Here is a 17024-nt window from a genome sequence, read left to right as displayed (position 1 = left end):
TATGATTATACTGTGAGCGTCGTGTTTTGCAACACAACGTTGATCATAGTTTTCAAAGACTGTCGCGTATGCCCCTAGGTTTGAGTGGGAGGGAAAACATGTTATTTGGGCCCATGGTTCAAAATACCGAACTATTCCTTTAAAATTCGGTCCTTGACCAACAAGTCCTTCATGGTTAGTGAGCTCATAGAAGACCATAGAATTGATGCTATTTTCTAATAGGTCATATGCACTCACTGAAGCTGCACCCATCAATTGTAACTTTTTACATATAGTTAGGCAGGATATACTGTAACTATAGCAGAGAAAGCAAACTTGCTAGAAAATCATTCTTTTCATATCTCATTGAAAATCATGATTTGATGATGCTAAATTTCTCTTCTCAACCATTGAAAAATTGATCAGCCCAACTAACCCTAGCCATCTCTAATGACCTTTTTTTCAATAAATAAATGTAATTAATTAATAAGATTGCAAACATTAGGCTTAATATCCTGGCTGATGTGATGAGTCACCTTGAATCCTTACTGAAATAGTGTTGCTAAATCATTGTGTGATTTATCACTTAAAGCAATTTACCAGTTGGATCATCTGCCTGCAGCCTATTTGGTGGGTTTAGCAAATGTAGAGCATGTTAATTCACCCCCAAACTTATTTTATGCTTTTATCCTATTCAGTATGCCAACCTGGTGGTACACTGGTCCAACATATTGCTATACTGCAGTGTGACGACACCTCCTCTACAGCTGCAACCACAATGTTTATCATGCTGAATATTTGTAGATATGTGCAGTCCACTGTTGCTGTGAAGTTCACTGTTTATTGAACTGTAAGGGTCTGTTGTACTTGTTGTGTCAGCATATACTGTGTTACTACACAAGTTGTTGGTACAGCATGTGTCTGCACCAATGCCACCAAGAAAAAAAACATTTTGGAAGGCGGGAAACACTTGAGGTCATTTTAATAGGAATCGAAATCAAAAAGTATTTTCAGTGGCTATCTATACATTGGAGCTTTCCAAAAAGTGCATGAGAATGTTCATGAGTCCGTCAATTTTTTTTTTTTTAATCCCTCTTGGTCATGGTCTCGCTGGATGTGATAATGTAGTGTACATTATGGGTTTTTCCACAGTGCTTAGAGCAGAATCCCCTAAGTGTAAAGAAAAGCTAAACATGTCTAGGCTTGCTTAAGAGACTCAGCTCTGCAATGGGGATTTATTGAAATGCTTATGTTCTAAATCCTTATACCACTGTGTGAGTTGTAATAAACTGGGCAGTTTTGCATCTATACATTTTTAAAATTTAGGTTATTTGATGACACTTTGAGCATGTACAGTATAAAATCAAAGAGGATATCACAATAAAGTCAGATGCTAGATGGCTGTGGTTGAGATCAGGCAACATCAAATGTGGACTGTTGATTTGGACAGTAGATCATATTTCTACCAAAAGAGTGAGTTTAACTGACTTTGCTAACTCTAATCTCACTCCCCAGTAAGAGAGCTGGGTACAATGTGTGATCCAGGTCACCACACCTAAGTTCCAGATGTGCAGTACTTCATGCTAGCCAGGACTATACATATATTCCACACAGGTTCAGTTCACATCCAAGTGTGGATCCCAGAGTCCTGAGCTTGCCAGTATGATAAACACCTGCGCTACTGATTAAGCCAAATTTCAAGTTTGCCCATGCACTGAACCAAGGATAGTGGGTATTTTTTTTTGGCAGAGGGGTAAGTTATACTGAGTTCCCCAACTTCATTACACCTGCATATACTGTGTACTTAGTTGAAAAACATGCAGAAATTATTATATGAGCCTAAAGGTTTAGAGAAGCAAGCTTGTGACCAGGAGGTCTTTTGACAGATTTCTTTCCATTGGGTTGTTGAATGTAGTGGGCGTTAAAAGTAAGACAGTATAAGTTCATTTTTTTAATAAAAAACCTACAATTATCTCAATGTTATGCCAGGCTTTCTCCATTTTATCTTTGTTTTTGTAATCCTTTGATGATGAGTTGTACCACAACGGGATGCTGTACACTGCATTAATTATAGCTTCTTCCGAGGTCTCTGTGTTCACTGCCATTTTTCCCCAAGACCCAAGAACACCTCCTCAACTTTAATTGGCTAAACAGATCCGTCTGTGCAGAAAAAGTTCAAATCGGTTGAAATTAATGTGCGTCAAAAGGGATGGAAATCTGATAAAGACGGATGTGTCATCAGCCCAGTCGGACAACGCACACATCTCACTGAAAATAAGTTGAAAATGACGGACAGACAACAGATCAATGTGGCTGCCCCCTAAGAAGCTGAAAAAAAGATCAAGTGTTCTCAGCAAAAAAAACATATTGGAGCATGTAATCTATTGTTTTTTATAATTATAAAGTGTTTTTGTTCCAACTAATATAGTTGATAGTGTTTTTACTGTAACTGGAGAAAACAGCTGGTGAGGTGATTGGTTAGATTGAAAACCTGTCGACTCTTGGCCCTTCACAACACATGGTTTGAGACCGCTGTTCCAATGAGTTCCAAAGGAAAACAACAACTGCGTCACACAGATCTAGCACGTGTGTAGTACATATAATGCTAAACTATTCAATGTTCACTCATTCAATAAAATCCCCCTTTACTAACTGAATCATCACACCTCTGTTCAACACCTTTCCATGAGGTAGTGCTCCCAAACTGGGATAGAAGAACAACGCACCCACTGACCAACTTAAGTGACGCAGGCATGTGGGTACCTTGCAGTGAAAAAAAAAAAAAAAGGACAGATCAAAATTTATCATGACAACCCACGAGTTATAGCTGACTCAAATGAGACATGGCAACTCCATTAAAGCCACGGCGTGACTGTGACACTATGCTGTGGTGGCCTGTGGTTAAGAAACTTCCACCTGTCACTGACAGCATTACTATCAAAGAAACCAAAGACTTTGTCTATTTTGTTTTCTTTTTAAACCCTGATCTTTCTGACAAGAAAATGGGGTGATTGCAATAACATTTGGTTTTTATGACATGTGCTTTCTGGTCAGTGTAATTCAAATGATGCCACCCCCACACAGAGCATCACGGGAAGTCAAATGTGGACTTACTCAGGCCACAAAATGATTTCACTTTTCGGCCCACCACGTGTCTTTGAACATTACAGCCAAATTGCTGTTTTGGGACAATGAGCAAAAGGGATTTTTCATCTAATCATTTCAATCAAAATATCAATAGGAGGCAAAAGTACAGACTTTCAACATCTGATTGTGTATGTTTTTCCTCCATGATGTAAAGTTAAAACAATGTCAACTGATGTGATATAAAAAATAGAAAAGGTGAGAAACGATATATTGCACAAAACAAGTAGTTTATTTGCTATAAAGAGTGCTAACATATACAACCACTTCAAAGCAATACATGAACACAAATATGGGCTTTGTTTAGCAGCTACTCAGATGCAACGCATTTCAAGCTTGGCGCTCTTCCTCAGGCAGCATCAACTGATGTGATTCAGAAGCAAATTCATGCAAAATTGGCATTTGCTCACAAAACATTTTATGCAATAACTGGTTCAAGTTTGTGACTCTAGAATATCATCACATGCTCTCCTATAACAAACCCTAAAAATCATAATGCATGTCAATTAGTCTTCAGTTGGATAGGAGGGATTTTTCCCTATGACAGGCTCCCTGTTATAGTGTGGAATAGTTGACTTTGTGTCCGACTAACGGCCTTAAGCCTCTGCACCACCTCCATCACAATTTTCCAATGTGAAAATTTGCATGTCAAGGTAATTTGCTACTAACTTGTTTATGGTGATGAGATAGAATACTGCACAACCTAAGGGCTGGATATTATTCAACCAGTGAGTCAACTATAATTTTACCAAATGAAACTGTACTGAGATGGCTTGAGATGCAAACAGGGAGGGAAATTTACTTTTTTATCCACCGCCCACAGAAGCTGATACATCCTAAAAATCACCTGCCACTTTCAGCATCTGACAAGCTCACTAGACGTTTAGAAAACAGGAGAATGTCCAAAATATAGGTGTTTAGCTGCTAAACCGGCCTTTGGTCGAATATACAAACCATAGCTAAAATTTTGCTGAATTCAGAGTTTGGCAGATTATCTCCCGAGTCACAAGGATAATGTGTTTTTTGCAAAAAGCAAACAAAAGAAAATGACAAAATGTTAACCTTATATGACCTTTACTGGGGGTGGGGGCGAGGTGGAGGCGGCTGGTGACGATTCACTCGGGATTTGGAAAGCTGAAATCACATTCAAATAAATTCATCAAGGTCCGTACAGATTCTGTACTTGTTTAACTGTTACATGTCAGAGATGCAATGGTGAATTATACAATTAATATATGATGATATATATGAAATTAGAAATGCAGCCAGGTCTGAGGTTCAAACTCTCTGCACCTCTCATTCAGGTAGAAAAATCATTAATGGAAAAGAGTTGGAGGAAGTTCCCGACTGTGGACAGCATGCATGGTTTATATGCACTGTAGGTGTTTGTGTGCTTGTGGCAAAGATGACTCAGTACTTTTTTTAGAGCCCTTGGGCTTTGAACTAATGAACAAACACACCCTGTGCCTGTCAGAATGGGCTACCAGTAATTTGTGTTTAATTCATCCTTATCTCCGTTATCACACACTACCAAAATCTACCTCACAGGAGCTGAGTATTAAAATCATGTGGGAGACATTTGCCAATGCTGATGCCCCACTTAGAATTTCCTACAGTTATTACAACAAGAAGACCAAAGTCAGAGAGGGTAGGAGGAAGGCAAGAAACCTCAGCGTTACTTTTGGGATTGTGAAGCTATTTATGGCCGATTTGAAACTGAATCGCATTTACCATCTTTACCACATTGTTCTCTATGGAGCAGGTTTGCAAGCTCCATTACCAGTTTGAGTTTTCTGGCTTTGGAAAGAGTTGTTCATGTTCACAAATATTGATTCAACTGTCCTAGACAATAGTAAAAAGATAAGGGAATTTTTGAATTGGGTGTTTTTAAACCTTTCATAAATTTCCCATGGGTCAATTTTGGCGTGTACACAGTGTGACTCATAAGAATAAATCAGGCTGTTCAGGCAACACTCTTTCTATTTCCTCCTAGATATTTTTCTATTTGCCCCCCCCCAAACTCCATCAACCAGATTCAAGACAATATTGGAAACCTATCCAACAACATTAAGCCTGCAGCCAAGAATTTGAGAGTGACATTTGATTCAGACCTCTTTATTAATGATCAGGTTTACATGGCTGTTCAGTCTTGCTTCTTTCAAGATAAGGTCTCATTTTTATCCTTTGCTGACCTCAAAAGTTATCCATACCTTCATCTCTTCGTTACACTACTGTAATTCCCTCAATTCCTGCATGAATCAGAGTTCCCTCCCTCCAGTTGCAAATAGTTTTCACTTAACAGGCACACTAGGGTTTGGTCCCCAGCTACATATTGTACCTTTAAACCCCTTATGAACCGGACCAGTGGCCCAACCTCTAGGTTAGGCCACTATTCTCAAGTATGGTGCTCTAATCTACATGCATGTTACAGCTGTGGTTCTTTGGCAGTCAGTTTTGCAGTTTACAAGTAAGATACTTTCTGCACCTGCCAATGACAATATTTACATGCATCTGTGACATGCACCTGTCATCTGGACATCTCTTTGTAAAAAAGAAAAGGTCTGACTAACTGTGGGCCTAGCAACAAATCCCACTTTGAGGTTCCCCCGCCTACACTTACCTTGTAAGTGTAGGCAAGGTGTAGATGCACTGAGAAATAGAAACAGCAGGAAGACCCCTAGATAGCAGTGAGATTACTGCTTTTTTTCCTTTTTCCAACTTCCTTGAGTCCCAAATGTAGCACCTATAAAGCCTTATCTGAAAGATAAATTTGGAATTTGTATAAGAATAAATCTTGTTTTACTCTGGACAATAAAAAGTGACTGAACTTGTTGAATTTCCACAGTCTTGTGAATGAGACTGAACTGTCCTGCCTGGTCAAATAAAGGTTAAAAAAAACGTACAAACTTGTACTTTAATTTCGAAAGCCAATATTTTGTGTGGGCAACAAGTACAACACATGGAAACAGCAGGGATGCCCCCAGGTAGAGACAAATTCCATGGATAGAAATTTCCCCACCTTCTTTACTCAAAATCAAAATCAAAATCCTGTCACATTTCTTATTTTTGGTGCTAAAAGACTCCTTGAGAACCTCAAAACTGAAACCTAGAGATTGAGCAATAGAGACTAAGTGACGACATTGACCAGTGTGACTAGATGTGATGAACAAAGGTCGTCAGCAGTACTACCTCTAGGTCGCCTGGGTTTTTTTGGGCGTATAGGTTCTACTTACTGTGGGGAATCCCCTTTCCACAAGACCGTAGGCGAGAAGAGACACCCTTCATTCATTCCTTTTGGTTAACACTTCGTCTCGAGCGCTCATCTTGCACCCAATCATGCTGCTGTCTATTTTTAATTCGGATTCCCATTAGTTAACGTTGCAGCTATTCTTCCTGGGTTGCATAAGAAACATGAACAATATTACAACCCACCTAATGAAAAAATGATGCAAGAAGAAAAAAAAAAAAAACTTTCCTGCCTTTTCACCACAGCTCTGATTCCTTATCCTTGCAACACTGTTGCTTGTTAATTTACAAAGCCTTACTTGACAAGCTACCATTTTATATTTCATCGCTTATAAGATTCAGTACTACAGGATACCATACACATTCACAAGAATATATTAGATTGGATATTCCACGTACAGTATGAACACATACAAAAGACAGCTTTCACCTTTTTGGAGTGAGTGGTTACTGCTGAGTGATGTATTAAGGATTGCTCTTGTTTTTCTTAATAGGCTTTCTGAATATGTTTGCATGTGTGATGTCTTGTAGTTATAAAGAATTTGTTTTTAATTTTGTTAAATTTGTGCTCTGCAATTCTGAATTTTTTTGGAATATTTATGTATGTACACAGATCTCTCTTGAAAATTAGATGTTGATCTCAATGGGACTTGCTTGTTTAAATAAAGGATTCAAACAATCAATTTTCTATCATGCAACATCATAGGAATATGTTCTGCATCTATGGTCAGGTAGTAGTAAGGAGTGCGAGGGTCAAAGTCAGGGTGCTTTGACCCTCGCACTCCTTACTACTGGTTGTCTTTAAAATGAGAGAACAGGTGTCATTTATAGTTATAGCCCATTTACTACGATCTACTGTACATCTAGTTTACATTTCCCCAATCATTTTGCAATGCACACTGCATGTGACCATACAGTGTCAAACCTAGCTTGAAATTAACTGCTGTCCCTTAATAAAAAAACATGGATATGGAAATTAAGTTTGCAAGGCAACATGTTTTTGAGGGATTATTTCCTGGTCTTCCTGTGGGTGTCAGCTGATTGACAGTAAGTATAACATAATTCACACGCTGATATAACACTCAACCTGGGCTCAATGAAATAATGATAAAACAGAAAAACTTTGACCAAACCAAATTCTGGCTTCATGTTTACTGGATTATCTTGCTCTGTGGAAGTTTGTTTTTCATACTGTACAAGAAAGGATGGCAGCAAATGTCTTCTTCGGAAGGGAGGAAAACAAGCGCTGAACTATGGTGCCTGTTCAGATGAACCAGGAAGAATGGAAAGGAGAGGGGCAAGCTTGACGATTGGCAAAACTTAAGAAAACACTGGTATTCACCTTCACTGTTGATGATCTAGGACAGCGGTTCCCAAACTTTTTAGGCAACGCACCCCCTTCTACATCCCGACTGGGTTGATGCACCCCCAATCCCCCACACCTTAAAAAAAACAAAACGCAACATAGCCTATTTATAGCCGCATTAAAGGCATCAAGTTTAATCATGCACAAATAATCAGAACACACGTAACAAAATATTCAAGAGATCGCAACAATGCGCTCTCACATTCAAATGAAACTGAAACTGCAACAAAGTTTCAAGAAATTGCAACAAAGTTACGCACAAGCGTCACTTTTAAAGAGCAAAGAGGATGGGTGAGGGCGAGGACACACGCACAGGCTCAGAGGCAGATAGGCCCATCATGAGAGAAGATGGGGAAAAATGCTGTCATATTTTCAGCCACATTAAAGAAAAATTGCATCAAGTTTAAATTACAATTAACCATACATAACCTAGTGGTTACGGAAATTAGAACACCAGTAATTTGAATCAAATTGCAATAAAGTTACACACGATCCACCACGTAAAGAACAAAGAGAATGACACATGCATAGGCTCAGAAACAGATAACATGGACAAAAAGAGGATCCCACAAAGAAAATCCCACTTGAAAAAATTACAGTGTAATGGTGTAATTATTACACCATTACATTTTTCCTCCCGCGCACCCTCTAGAGGCAGCTCGAGCACCCCAAGGGGTGCGCGCACCACACATTGGGAATCCCTGATCTAGGAATTCAAGCATAATCTACTGTTGCACTCGACAAGAGCATCGGCCAAATACCTAAATTGCAAAATGGAAATGGTGTTGTGTCTTAGCCGCAGTATCTCTTTTGTTATGGACTAGCTGAGCTGAAGTTTATGATATGATGAAAGCTGCAGCAGTCAGTATTTACAAGACATTTCCCGGCTTGAACACACAACATGGAAAAGTACAGTGTGTGTGAGCACTGACCAAATTAAAGCACTGGAAAGTTGAAACACGGACAAAATCTGATAAAAAAAAAAATTATGAAAGCAGAAGATATGAATTAATAAGACTACAAACAACTACAGATGCCATAACAATCAAATGAGAAGCTTGGAAGAACGGACAAAACAGATACAAGATTTAATACATTTTATCAATCAAATGAGAAAAGTCAAACCCATTTTTCTATTATTTCTTATGGGATGTAAAATTAACTATTAACACAGATAAATATATAATAATAAAGGGATATGATATCAAGGCTAACCATCAGATTTTCAGTCAGTGATCCCCATCACTTAGAGAAGGGGCATGGAGTGACCACCTGATGGTTTTGAACTTGGAGGGACTTCACCATGCAGTCATTAGGGGAAAAGATTTCAAGTGATTAATGGCAAAAATTGTTCCTATGAGATTACACTTCTACAACACAACCCACTTCATCCTGCTGTGGCCTATAAATTGGCAAACTGCTCAAGAGGGCAATCATCCAACTCCCAAAAAACTATCTTCACAGAAAACTTCCGCCAAGCTTTTAAACAGTTTAATATGGAGCACTCTTTCAGAATTGCCTTTTGGATTTTTTTTTTCATGGGCCATCTTCAAGCAAAACCGGTGGCAGATTTAATGGATGACCTGGGCATCGAACTCCTCCGTGAAGACGTGTTATGTGTAAGTTATTTCATGGCATAACAGGCACCTGACCCGTTGCACCAGGCTTCTGGGAATTTGACTGACAACAACCAGTTACTCTGCTGTCACGTTGTTCCAAGCCAAAGCGGCGTTGTCTGACAAGCAATTGAGCATTTCTTTCCGAAATGAATTTGGAAAAATCTACAAATGATCAATTGTTCCAATAAAGGAAATGCTCAAACTGAATAAATGAACTGAATAATAAAACTGTTTTCTTTTTCCTCTTGTTGTAGGGAAATGCAACGTTCTCCACTCCAATCATCTCTAATCCCGATGTGAAGGTAAGGGCACTTTGCATGTTTGATAGTATCTCTAGAGGCTGGATAATGCACTTTACTGACAAACAGGCCTAATTAAAAGGCAAGGTTCAGGATTTTTAGAGGCTGATCCTGTGGATTACCAACCAAGCCAGAAGGACATTCACGTTTCCCTGCGGTCTCATGTTAGTATTTGTTAGCATTGCTTGTGCAAATCAATGCAGAAGCAATCTCTCTCAAAATTGCCTGTGAATTCTTTTCAAATTGGTCTACCTTACTCATGGTTAAGATCCACAGATACAGGAAACCAAGTTTGGTTGCTAGGATAAAATCTGGTTTTGCTGAGAACTTACTCAGTTTTTGCATGCAACAATAACCACAAACACTTCTTCAGTCACAAAGTAATGCTATCTCTCTGTCTCTCAGATTCATTGCTACACTGCAGCCCTGCAGTATGTCACAGAACAGCTGAACGAAGCAAAAAATAAATGCAACGGCACTATGGAGCGAACTGAGGAGACTGTGGAGACTTTGGAGAGAATGCTTGAGAACCCGCAACATGTGAGTACTTTGACAGTGTTGTACTGCTAATATAAAATACTTCTGCAATTATGTTTTTAAGTTTACCACTCAAGAAACATGACCTAGGACTAAACTGCCTCATCTCCTTAGGCCCAGACAAACTCTTCAGAATGCGAGTGGAAGAAGGACAGACCCCATCTGCCGTTTGGAGAATTTGTGAACAACATTGAATCTTTGGTTCAACGTTACTCCAGCATCAAAACCTCAACAAATTGATGTACAAAGCTGCAGAGTCATCATTGAACACTGAAACCAATAGATGGGCATTATCAGTGATTTCCTCAACTGTACTACAGTTTGATACTACACACTGCTCTAAAATGTGACGCCTGTCTGTATAATGATCTACAGTTCAGAAACACTGAGAAAGGTTCTCAAGTTATTTATGTATTTATTTATTATGCAATTGATGTACTACTGCTATACACCAAATCCTACTGTGAATTTGCTAATAAAACTTAAATATTACAACTGTGTTTCTTGATTTCATCCATAAGAGTTAAGGCAACTAGTGCTAATGTAACAGTACCAACTTAAGTCATTTAATCTTCTCTCTTTGTGTAGAAAATGAGGTGGGAAAACCTTGGAAAAAAGTATTATATCCTTACTCTTGAAATAATGGAAAAAGTAGAAAAATGGGTATTATTCTGGCACTTCTCACACAATTTAGGCACTTGGTAAGAGCTTGTATGTTTGAAATAGTTTAAAAATTGAATCTCAGATCTGACGGCAGTTTCCTTTTCAAGTTGGTGCAACTATTGCTGCAGTTACACTTGTGTTTTCAATGCGACTATTATCAGCTGATCACACCAGGATGTATAAACCGGGCAGGTTTGAACCTTCCCATATCATATGTAGCTTGCATTGTGAGCCGATAAGCCTGGTCATCGTGGTATGCACCTCCTTGATCAGTACTCCAATTCGTTTAGATTTAGTTTAGTATATTTGCAAAGTGCTAATAGACAGAAGTGGAGTGATAACAACCAGTGATAAAATATAATGACAAAAACACAAGAAAAAAGTACAAATTTGTGCAGGTAAACTTACTAAGCCCTTTTCTAAGGATTTTTCTTAAAAGCAATATCCCACCTAGTTTCAGGGTTCATAGACTTTTTCACCAATGATTTTCAATGACTTTTCCATGACTTCTCCACAACCTTTAACTTAATTTCCATGACCAAAAGAAATTACTTCTCTGCGGTACCACTGGAAATCTTGTACTGTAACATTGTAAAAGTAAAATTAGGTCTGCATATCAAACATATGGTGTCTCTCTAGAACAAATAAACACCAGACAGACACACCTAGATACATTTTGTCATATTTTAAATCCAATACCAGTTTAAAAGTTTTATCAATGTCTCAAAAGATAAATCAAAAATGCCATCACATTTTCTATCAGAGAGAGAGCATGAGAAAAAGAGAGAATGAAAGAGAGAGACAGACAAAGAGAATGAATGAGAAAGACAGAGACAGAGAGAAATAGTGCATTGGGGTAGGAATGCCAGTGTTAACTACTGATTCCCCAGCTCACAGTACACTTTCTCTCACCACAGACAAATCGTGCTGCAATCTGGCTGTCCGGGAACAAGTAGTGCGAATTCATAATTTTTAATGCCCATAGTATCTCAGCTTTGATGTACAGCAGCGTATTGATGCCACAGTGGGAAAAAAAAATCGGCTCAGTATCTCGTTATAACGAGAAACCTTGTTATAATGACATCTTTTCTCGTTATTATGACATACCAACTTATCTCATTATAACAAGAAACATTTCTCGTTATAATGACATACCAACATATCTTGTTATAACGAGAAACTTTTCTCGTTATTAACGAGATACCAAGAAACTTTCAAATGTTATAATGAGAAAAAGATCTATAGCCTAATGAGAAAACAGCCTATGGACATCGGAGAAATTGAGAATGGCTCATTTACATGATTTAACTCAACAACTCAGCAACAATCAGACAGGGGGGCTTCATCTTACATGGATCCATACCATAAACACATATGAGCACGCACACGCACACGCACACACACAGTAATCTCTTACACACACAGTCACACAAGAAATCAGTATGGTGTTAAGTCTACAACATATAATGGGATGCTACAAGCTCCACACTGCATCAACAATAAACTGCACAAACATTTCACAATGCTCAGCACTGCAGCCAGCTGGCTAATACTGTCAACTCAACTCATCCTGACTCAGACACAATCAATATCTCGTTAGAAAAGTTGATATCTCGTTATAAGGAGAAAAGTTTCTCCTTATAACGAGATATGTTGGTATGTCGTAATAACGAGAAAAGATGTCATTATAACGTGAAAATATCTTGTTATAACAAGAAAAAGATCTCGTTATAACGAGAAAGGTTTATCGTTATAACAAGATACTGAGCCGAATTTTTTTTCCCACTGTGGCATCAATACACTGGCGTATTGATGACTTTGTTTTTGGTTGAAACTATACACTTGTCTGTTTCTTTGTGGTGGAAACTGCAGTAGCGTCGGTGGATGTCTTTGCCACACCAGCACTTACGTTCATAAACTCACTAATAGGAATTGTGCTGCCTGCAACAGCGGCTGCGGTCTGGTGCTTTTTCCCCTTCACGTGGCTAGTAAGCGCCGCCTCTCCCATATTCAAAATATCGAAGGTTTTACAGCACAGTTTGTGTGTAGCATGTCTTGGGTCAGTGTCTTTTGCCAGCCATACTTGGTACTTTTCCTTAAAAAGCTTTCTGTTGTTGAAGCTGCACTTGCCTGGACCATTGTCGGCAAAGTAAGTTCGCTAACTGCTACGTTAGCAGAAAGCAACTGTAGTGGGCGAGCACGTAAACAGAATGAGTCATACTGAACACCACCACACCACCGAAATGCCGTGATGGTTACGTGCCAATTTTACGTGACTATTTTCATGCTTGGATTAATCAGTAATTATATTATATTAGTAATTATACGCAACTTTAGCTATATTTCCATGACTTTTCCAAAACTTTTCCAAAAATATTATTTTCCATAACTTTTCCAGGGCCTGGAAATGGCATTTTAAATTTCAATGACTTTTCCAGGTTTTTCATGAACGTACGAACCCTGTAGTTTTAACATGGGGGTTATTTGGCACTTGACCGCCATGAAAACCAGCATATAATCTACTCACCAAGATCGGACGCAGCTGGACGAGTTTGTAGCATTCAGATTTTTACTTCCCATTCATTTGAATGAGGCCACGGAAATAACCTAAAAAATTACATTTAACATGTTTGTGAACAGATTCAACAACAAATCCTGCTACTGTGATTTTCAACTGACTGTTAGTCCAACGTTTTAGAACATAATTCTGCCAAATAGCATTTTTATTGATAGAAGAGAACATAGCGGAGGGATACCATTTAGGAGAAATAGTTCCTGTTTGGGAGACAGAGATAGTTCCTGTTTGGGAGACCTACTAGATCTACTTTTATTTTTAATTTTGCCAAATAGCATTTTTATTGATAGAAGAGAACATAGCGGAGGGATACCATTTAGGAGAAATAGTTCCTGTTTGGGAGACAGAGATAGTTCCTGTTTGGGAGACCTACTAGATCTACTTTTATTTTTAATTTTGCCAAATAGCATTTTTATTGATAGAAGAGAACATAGCGGAGGGATACCATTTAGGAGAAATAGTTCCTGTTTGGGAGACAGAGATAGTTCCTGTTTGGGAGTCCTACTAGATCTACTTTTATTTTTACATACTAATTTTAGCGTAAACCAAGAGTAGAAATGCAAAATGATTAAGTACCCACGACTGCTTTATTGTCTTAAAAGCGGGATATGTTGTTAAATATGTTCACCGTGTTAAATGTCAGTTTTCAGGCTATTTTCGTGGCCTCATTCATATGAATGGGAAGTAAAAATCTGAACGCTACAAACTTGTCCCAGCTGCATCCGATCTTGGTGAGTAGATTATATTCTGGTTTTCAGGGCAGTCAAGTAAAGGAAAAAGTCAAGTCAAGGAAAAACCCCCATCTTAAAACTAAGTGGAATATTGCTTTAAGGGATTTCTGCTTTGTTTGACAGTGAATGGTAGAAAGAGAGAGTAAAGATGGCGTGGGTGTCCTTATATTCCAACATATGCAGAAAAAATGATATACAAAAGTGTCAGTTCATGACAAACATCTGCACAACAAAGTGCACATGAGCAAACAGAGAAAGCAAGAAAAAAAACCCTCTGCACCACAAAAACAGGGAAAGCCAACCTAGTTTCATTATAGGCTGAAGTGTGAAAGTTAAATGCTGCGCTGTGATAGGCCACCTGAGGGATTTTACCATGTTGTAGTAGCACTGTGAAAAAAAATCCCAAGAGTCATCTAAAGGAAAAACAATGCTGTATGCATTAGGTGATATCTAAACTAATTCAGCCCACCCTTTCCACCCCATGGCTATATAAATTCAACTAGCACATGAGAGAGGGTATACTAACCAATACAACACCTCACTACTCAATAACTTGCTGAAGACACTGACAAGCCTTCAAGCTGAATATGGAGCACTTTTTCAGGATTGCCTTTTGGATTTTTACTCTCTCAGGGTGTCTTCAAGCAAAACCTATAGACATAATTGACTTGGATTTTGAATTACTCAAGGCTGAAGTCACATGTGTAAGTAATTTCGAGCCAACTATCTTTTTTCTCAAACATAATTCACTTAATACTTTCTAAAAGTCGCTAATATTGTGTTTTCTTCCATCCAAACAGCTACCAGGTTCAAAATTCTACGCTCCAACAGATGTGAAGGTAAGATTATACTTTGTTATCTCCAGGTAGGCTGACTATAGTACAGCAAAACCTCTGGACTGTAGAGAAGGAAGGATGTTCAAGTGAATAATGATAAAAAAGGCTGTGAAATTCCAGACTGTAACACTACAAAAGTAGTAAAATTTTTGAAAAAATATAAAAATGCATTCCCAAGGAAACTGCTGAAATGCCGCAACTATTAATAAGGAAATTTCAGTAACTAAGCATAATTAAAGATATTTTCACTCATGATACCAAACTGATAAGACTGAAAAATCAAGCTTCAGGCATTAGCTGAACTTCTGTAAACCACATGTGAAGAACCTCTACTACAGGAAACTAGAGCTTGGCAGGTGTTGCTTCTTCACACAGCAGTGGCAGCTTCTACTCTCGACTTCTCAGCATGCAGCCACAACCACAAACTGCTTCAGTCAAAGCAGTGAAAGGAGGATAAACATCTCTCTCTCTGTCACAGGAATCATGCATTACTAATGGACTGGACTGCTTGAAGTCGGAATTGGGCACAGCAAGAGAAGAGTGTGAAGACGAGCAGGAGCGAATTGTTGAGGCTGTCGAGGACATATCCAGGCTGATTACAGAACGATCACAAAAAGGCTTCGTAAGTATTTCTTCAAACTTTGCTGCCAAAAAAGTGAAATGAATTATAAAATAAACATAAAGATAGTGTAATCAAAAGTTTAAAATATGGCAAAATTTACTAAAATGCCTCACTGTCTTCTCCCTATAGGACCTGACAAACTCCACTGATTGTGCTTGTGAGAGATCATCTGAACTTCCTTTCGGAGATTTTCTGAAGAAAATGGAAACTTTAGTTGAGCTTCACCACAGCCACACAAAAGCAACCGTAGCACAGTAACCCGGAGGAAACCTTGTTATCTTCACCAACAGCTATACCGTTTTCAAGAATGTCTCAACAAGTTTAATCAACTGATATCCTGAGATTAATGGAGTGATCTGCTTTATTTCAAGATCCTTTCCCTTGTGAAACTGCATGGGACGAAGATCAAATTATCTCACCCCATTGACAGATTTTATCACTTGACTCATGATAACTCAAGCTACACAAGACTCAATGGTTGATTAAGGCACTTGGTTAACTGGATACTTTTTGCAGTACACCACTTAGTCAAAACCCAGTTGATGTCTTTTGTTTTCAGTGATGCTTGTTTTCTGAACACTGCTCTAAAATATTATTTGCATCTAGCCATGTCATTCAAAATTTAAGATAAGGCAGCCGTTCATATTGAATGGCTTTTTTTAAATTGTTTTGTATTTCTATATTATATACATATTTTATGTATTTTATTTATTTTCCTACAAAGAATTACTGTGAGATTAATTTAAGAGTTCTCAGTTCATTTCGAACAGTGAGAATGTATTTGATGTAAGCTCCTGAAAAGCTCTAAATAATTTGTGTATTTATATATTTATTATCGATTTAATATGCTGTATTTTGGTGCTCTGATACTGAACATATAACTTAATAAAATGTTACCTTAAAAAGTTGTGTGTATATAGTGTGCCATTGTACATTAATATTGTGTACAAATCGATGATTGAAAACAAGCAAATCGGACACTAGGTTGAAAATCTTAAAAGCATGTATTATTACTGGGAACATGAACTTAACAGTAATGTGTTGTAGTTTGTAGAGTTTCAAACCTGAAAATATAACCAGATTTCAACAACTTTGTGACCAAAAAGCTGTTCTAATGGTCACTGAAGTGGCTACACATCAGAGAGTTGAGTCTATATCTTTTGTTTCTCAGTTTGGGACAGACTTATTCAAAGTCAAAGTGTTTTTATTGTCATATGTGCAGTATAACACAGGGTCATTCTGAACAATGAAATGCTTGTGACTAGGCTCATAGCAGCTTTGTAGCATAAAAATAAAGAAAATAGAAAATATACAACACAAGAAGAACATGTTACTCAGTGGTAGAAAGGAAATAGCACTAGAACAACTAAGACGAACCATACAATATAATGAATAATAACCACAGTA

The sequence above is a fragment of the Centroberyx affinis genome, unplaced genomic scaffold (assembly GCF_046629955.1).
Source record: "Centroberyx affinis isolate AG114_WGS23_722 - 3 ecotype Tasmania unplaced genomic scaffold, CSIRO-AGI_Caff_v1 ptg002687l_1, whole genome shotgun sequence".
Classification (NCBI taxonomy): domain Eukaryota; kingdom Metazoa; phylum Chordata; class Actinopteri; order Beryciformes; family Berycidae; genus Centroberyx; species Centroberyx affinis.
Note: the sequence above shows the minus strand (reverse complement) of the source record.